The sequence below is a fragment of the Pagrus pagrus genome (assembly GCF_965226575.1).
Source record: "Pagrus pagrus genome assembly, chromosome: 2".
NCBI lineage: Eukaryota > Metazoa > Chordata > Actinopteri > Spariformes > Sparidae > Pagrus > Pagrus pagrus.
This window is the reverse complement of record NC_140186.1, coordinates 6,132,287-6,139,820: the sequence shown is the minus strand read 5'-3', so window position 1 is coordinate 6,139,820 and position 7,534 is coordinate 6,132,287.

Genomic DNA, 7,534 nt, shown 5'->3' with positions numbered 1-7,534 from the left:
CAGGCGATTAGTTGAGATCAGATATTGTTGTGGGGCGAAGCTGTGTGAGACGATGCTGCATTGAAAGAAGCATATTTTCAAATTAGCGTATTTTAGCGGCGATCTGACAGAAAACTCACAGATACAGATAATCGGAAAAAAACAGAGTGTCAGCCCCATAATCGGATACCAGAGTTTCTAACTTCGATACAGTACCTTGAAAAACATCAATACCGCGTTCGATACCATGGGGAAAAACTGAAAACGCTGAAGGTCTAAGATCTTTACCTTTGAAGCGTTCAGTCATCAGGCTTTCTGACCTCGTCTCCATCCTCATCACGACCAAATCTGCCCCTCGTACAGTACAACAATGACACTGCGAGCCACAGAAACAAACACCACCACCAACCTCCAGCAACAATAGGCTCTCAGGCTCTCATGTTTAATTCAGGAGACGAGGGCACGAGCTCACCACCCCGGTGACAGGACACAATCCAGAGAGGCTGTCATCACATGACGTCAGGAACAAAAAAAGAAGCTGCTTATCTTGTTTGTACTCCATAATTTGGTGCAGGACTACAGTTTAGGATGTTTGCACTTGATATCGCTGCAATAAGGATTTATTGAACCTCAAACTGCTGTCTCATAATGAAAACGAGCGGAGATGAGGAGGAAATAACAGAACGATGAGAAGGAGCGAGAGTGAAGAAGCAGGGCCGAGGAAGGAGTGGATGGTCTTTCCTGTTTATACAAAGAGGCCGGGCGTGTGGATGTTAGCGTGTGAGCGATGTGACAGGCGTGTTTGTTCAACGTGTACATTCAGCTCCCCTCGCTGGGCGGCTGCCGTGCGTCTGAGCGTGCAGCCTCGGTGTGCTCCAGCGGTCATAGTTTCCAGTTTGTCGCATGGAGGGCCTCTCTCCGCTCCCCGATTTCCTCTCAGCGTCACGGACAGCTGCGCGCCCTGCCGCCATGGCGACGAAGATGCTGATTGCCCTCCACGCCTTCAACACCTGTTTGTCATCGAAACGCGGCCCGACAAATGTGGCGTGTTGGGGCGCAATACCCCCACCGGGCCAGGGGTCACCAGCAGGACAGACATGTAATATCACACCGAAGGGTTGAAATGTGTTATTATGGCAGCATGAGTTATATTTTATGGCAGGTTTGTTTGTGTGAGTGCACATTGAACAGCTGCTACACGGCAGGGTACGTCGCCTTATTGGTCAATAAGATTCATTCAGAGCTGATGGAGAAAAATGACTGTGACAAAACCTGGGATGATTTTCTAGGATCAGCGTTAGCCTCGTGGCTTTGAACCGGCAGTATTGTTGCAGCAAACTGAATTGATTTGGTTTCTCATATGGTTACGAGTACAGTGACAGTTTTGCTCTCACTTCTCAGTCGTCCAGGTGTTAACTCTAAGTATCGTCTGCAACCGGACGTGTTTCAGTTTCTCGTCCAGCTCAGTTGGAGGGGGAGTTTGCAGGCTTTGAAACTCTGTGTGCTCTCTGTCTCGCTCGTCACACCATAAAACCACAACAAAGATGTCAGCGCTCTGCAAAAGATTCGCTCGGTATTCTTTTGAGTCATCCGTTTCAAAAACAAGCTTGCAAAAGTGCAACACAGCTGGTCTACGCTGAGCGCTTCTGTGACCACAGCGAACACAACAAAGGACAATGCGACAGGTTTGTCTGAGTGAGGTGTTGCACCAGCGCACAACACCGAAACTGCCTTAAAGGAAACAGTTCACCCAAAAATTAAAAAATTCAGTCATTATCTGCTCAACCTCATGTGGAGGGGAAGCAATATATCCTTTTTAAAGCTGAAATCTTCAGTGTAGCTGCTGAGCTAAATACATTAGCATCTGAAGTGGGTGCACAAACTCTACTGCGGTGTTAGTATTGTCTTTTTCAAATCAGTTAAAGGAAATGCGGGGCTTCTGGAGACCAGATGAGCTGGAGACACTTTTCTTTTTTGAATTATTATTTTTTTGGGGCCTTTTCTTGGCTCCATTGAAAGGACAGGTGAGGAGTCATGGGAAACAGGGAGAGAGAGGGAGGAGATGGCATGCAGCAAAAGGGGCAAAGGTCGGATTCAAAACAGGCATTTTATGGCAGAACACGATCTTTTCCTGACCCTAGCATAGTCGTTTTTGTGCCTTAACCTCACCAGATCATAAGCACTTTAGTCGGACCTAAAGAAACGTTAACTCGCGACATATCTGTGGTTTGCAGACACGTACATCGCCAACCTTATTCTGGCAGTTGGGTTGAAAGATGAGCATCTCAACGATTTTGAATCCAGATGTGTTGTTTCTTTTTACTCTTTAGCTCAAATGTTTTACATATTTTTCATTTGCTACCTCACGGTCTTCCTGCAGAACCCAGAGGATGCAGGTCGCCGTCGCTGCAGCAGCTGGAGCCGGTGTGAAACATGTAAGAAGTTAACATCAGCCACTGAACAGACCTCAGGAAGTCTGTTCAATCAGCTCGCAAGCCTCGATATTCCCGATAACGCGTTGATGCTATTTATACACTCTGGGGTTCATACGGAAGTCATGAAACAAGAATACAAAAGTAAAGTCAATAGGTTATTCCAGAAGGAACGCTGTCACAACGGACAAAAGGAAGCGCCGTTTTAGATCAGGAAGCAGAAAAGGGAGGAAGAGGAAACGTTGCGTGCATCCCAAGACAACGCCGGAGGAAAAGCAGAGCGCTCCAGAGTGATTTACTGAGGAGGGCGTGGACGTTTTCAACCTGTGTGTGGTGGAACGGCAGAGTCAACAACTCAATGACAGCCAGATCGACTCCCACAGGCGACCATGTGCGCCGTAAAAAACATAAGATCCAGAGCATGAGAGCGGGTTGCGTGTGAGCAGCAGCATGTGTCAGCAAGTGTGTGTTTGTCAGAGTTATGTGGGGTCTTGTGCAACGTGTTCAAGTCAGAATTGTGACTTTGTGCGTTGGCGTGCGCATAAATCCCACATGGAGCTGCTTATTTGTCATCTGGCATTGATTGTGGGAGGGCCTTGATGTCCCAATGATTGCTCTCATCAGTGATTTCCAACCCCCCCGACCCCGCTCTTAATGCCATTAACAGGAAGACAGCAGCGGGGTCCCTCTTACTCAATCCGAGTCTGGACGGGAAGTCGTACGAGCCGCTGGCATGCGGCACTGTAGGTTCAAAAATCCCCCTCCTGACCCCGCCGCACACAAATGCACACATTTGTTTCTGACATCACAGTTCCTGAGAAATGTAAATGAGCGGATGCAGGCCTCCATGTGGTCATGCCATTTAGAGTACAAGAGGAAATGTGGGAATTTTTGGTTTTGTTTGCTGTAGCAGAGACAAGATGCCTCAACTTAAACAAAGATTGCTTCAACTTGAGATGTGTTTGATTGTTGCTACGACTGATGAGCTGCAGCAGGGATGGAAAATGTGACCTAATCTCTTTATGTAGTAAAAGAAGTAAAAGTGCCGCGCATGAAATAAGGAAATGAAATAAAAGTCCCGCATTCAAATATGTGACACGTGAGACGTGGTGTTTTTATTCAAATCCTCGGCTGTTCGGAGCATTTTAGCGTCTTTCAGCTCACTGTTTTCGGTTTTACAGCACACAACTTCACTGTTTCGGTTCCTCGTCACAGACCACACATAGCCAGACACAACAGGAAGCCGTGTTCACTGACAAAGCAGAATGACATAGGTAGCGACAAGCTAGTAAACAAAGTGGAGCGCTTAGCATCTCGAGAGCCAGATGCTACGGACGAGTCAAGTCAGCTATCTTTAAGAAGAGTAGTATGACGTGTAAAACTCTTAATACAAATGAGTTAAAACAATGCTTTTTTATTTTTTATTATTATCTTTATTACTATTAGAATTACAGGAAAGAACACAATGAAATCTTAGAGTCAGTTTGATTCTCGTAAGTTCCCTCTGCCTTGAAGCTTTTTAATTAAATAAGAGCATTTCTGTGCTTAACAACCAACATAACAAATGGGCTAATTAGTCCACCAACAGAAAGACCATGTGGCCAGAACGAGGCTGTTAAAGGGCCACGTTCAGCCTACAGGCAGCCGACTCAAGAGGTCGGTCTGAGGAGACGGTAGAGACTAAAAAACAGAGCTGAAAGAGGAGGAACACTGGACTCACACTCACCTGGTGGCCAGAAAGATGACCGGTTCATCACAGGGCTGACATTTAGAGACAGATACTCTCAGTCAAGTGTATCTTCTCTTCTCATCTTTGTATGTTTGTTTGTTAAATGAATAAGATTCATCATATGAGTGTAGGGAGGTGGAGAAATGACCAGTAACCAGTCATGACTGTCGTTTCGACATGATTTTGCACATCGGTAGTAAATCAATGAGCCGCAAGACACACTTCACTCTAACTGCAGCTTTCTCTTCTTCTTTTTCTGTCGTGTTAAGGTCACCTACTACAACAAAACGAGAACAGAGAGTAACGGAAATGATTGAAGAGGCACGCTTATTGTCAATACCCGTTGTCTGTGGCACCTCTAGTCTTGTGCAGGAAGTGTTATCTTGTAAACCGGTGTCTCCCAACGCGGGATCACAAAGTAGCTCTGAGGGGTCAGGGAGCGTCAGGAAGCAGTTAACCCAATTCTGCTGCACAAAACGATGTTTATTTTCTTGATAATTATACCTCTTCTCAAACAGGAAAACCCAAAACAAAAACATCTTTTCGGTGTAATTGGCCACGACCAGTGCTCTCATGCAACCACCGACATGAGGTAACAAGCAGACTTTGCTTTGTATTAAAGGATCACAAACCAAAAGAGCCTTTTCCTGCACGGAAAATGAGCAAATGTACCTTCGTCCTCCGACGGCAGACGCAAAACGAAGTGGACCTGAACAGAAGAGGCGTAAGAATGCAGAGAGCTGCCTCTCTGCCGCCACGAGAAGATCACATGACCTCTCCGTGAACACTCACAGCTCTCGAGTATCTGTTGCCACACGCAGTCGTAACTAATGTTTCTCATTCCTTCTCTGCTATTCATTCACTACACATCATCCCTCCGCCCGTCGTACTCTCACTTCTTTATTCATTAAGCCACAAAACGCTCCCTGGTTTCCATGAAACATTTCTAAATCTCACTTCCAGTCAACGGCCCCGGTCTCTCAGTTTTTTCACATTCAAAGCCCATTGCTCTTTCTCCTGTATATTTTCTGCCATTCTTATCTGGACAAGAGAGCGCAGCGTATCAGCACCATCCCTTATCTTAATGTTGGCCCCTTCTCATCCTCACCTGATAAATTCAGGGCCTCGCTTGGCAGTTTTCCCACATTTAGTTTCGCTCACCTCTCCTCCAAGTGGGGGTTTTGGACACGCAGTCAGTTTCTGTCATGCCCTGGTTTGACTTTTAGAGAAGGGAAAATACACAACGGCTCTCATTTGCAAGTCAAAGGCGATGGACGGGGCAAAGCTTTCTGGAGTAAAGATAAAGAGCAGTTGAAGGGAGCAGATCCTCGCAGCAGCAGCAGGGTTATCAGTGCAGGGGGCAGATTATCAGAGCGCTCAAGGCCGCAGCAGACACAGTTTAGGATACAGTTTAAATAACAGTCTGCATAGTTGTAGCAGTGCGTTGGAGCCAAAGCGTGCAGATGTGTGGCACTTGAGGGTCGAGGCAACATGTCCCAAAATGCAAAGCAGCGTTAGTCCGAGCTCGCTTTGGATCTGTTTAATTCCTGTCTGCCGTCAGCTGGTTTGAACCGGCCTCAACCACAACATCCTCTGTTTTTGTGTTGTAAAAGTACATCCTGCACGCCGGTCCAGACTCCTTCAACACCTCGTGAAAACCTTGTGTCCACTTAACTTTGACCCATTTTCATTTCCTTTCTGTTTGTTTGTTTATTTCCTGTTGTGCTCACACTAAATAGCCACCACGGAGCAGAACTGTGATCGATGAGAAGTTCACCGTTACACTTTTAATATCAGATCAGCGCTTCATTGACACCATGTTCACCTCCACAGTCTGCAGTCGTTAAATGTGAAGTGCAAATTCGAGTTACTTTACTTGAGTATTTCCATGTTTTACACCTTTGTACCTCTTCTCCACTACATTTAGTTACTAGTTACTTGTCAGAGTACAATCTTTGTGGTGAAAATCGTGTCTCCAAGTGTGGCAATTTGAAACTTTCTCATAAACTGGAGGAGGAAGTGTTCCAGGATGTTTTTCTGAGCTTGTGAAACTTTTCAGAGATGCGTGGTTTCCCAGAGGACAGCACTGTGACAGACATACGGTGATCTTATAGGAGAGGATGCATGGCTGTAAATTAAACAGTATATGAAGCAGTCAAAATGAGCTCAACCTTAAAGGAGCAGTTCATCCAAAAATGAAAATTCGTCATTTCTCACCCCCATGCCGAAGGAAGGTCAAGTGAAGTTTCGTAGACAACGACTGAAATGAGCTGGAACATGTTTTTAAAATGTGAAACAACCGCCCGGAAACATAAAATGACTCATCTGGTGTAAAACAAAGCCTCAAGATCCCAAATTGATTTGAAAAGATGCCATTTCCACCTTTTGCACGAGCTCAGCTTCACATCCAGGGTGTAAATAACGTCTCTTCAAATCAATTCGGGCCATTTTAAGTTTTAATAGTTGTTGACATTTTAAAACAAGTTGTTAAAAGTTCATTAAAATGCTACTAAAGTAAAAAAAAATAAAGTTGAGTAATTTATTCCAAAGCCATGAACACTAATCTGCTGCTGTTACAGCCTTCCACCAGATTTTGGAGCTCGGCTGCAGGGACTCACTCCAGTTCAGCCACATGAGCATCAGTGTGGTTCACCACTGATTAGGTCTGGTTCACAGTCAGTGTTGTAGGTTTTACCGAAGGTGTTGGCTGGGGTTGTGGTGAAGGGCTCTGTGCAACCAGCGATGAAATGCACCTAAGTACATTTACTTAAGTACTACACTCTTTTAAAAAGGTACAAATACTTAAGTATTTCCATTTTTCTGCCACGTTATACTTCCTCTCCACTACAATATATTGTATTTTCTACTCCGCTACATTGATTTGAAAACAATAAGCCTAAGGAGCACATGTTTAGATTAGTTCCTCACAAAAAACAACACCAGCATTATAAACAAGCTGAATATGTTGGTTGACCTATTATATACATACATGTAAATGTGTTATGTTAATATGAGATACTTTGAGACTTTAGTCGAACTATTTGTATGGATGACTTTCACTTATACCAAACTAAATTGCTGCTGCCAAAAAGTTGGAACATTAATCTGTAAAATCTGCTGCACAGAGCCCAAACCATGAAAAACAGATGTAGTCTAACAGTTAACAGAAGTACATGGATGGGGGTGTCCACATACTTTTGACTTTATAGGGTATGTTAAGTACACACCAGTGAGTGAGAGCTCCAACTTCACCTGACCTCTTCTCTATAGCGCCCCCATGTGGCTAAAACATGCTACTACAGCAGGGTTCATGATTTAAACCACACAAATACAGTAAACTGTAAGAATAACTGTCACGGTGTGGAAGACAGAAGACAAACACAAGGTTTTTAAA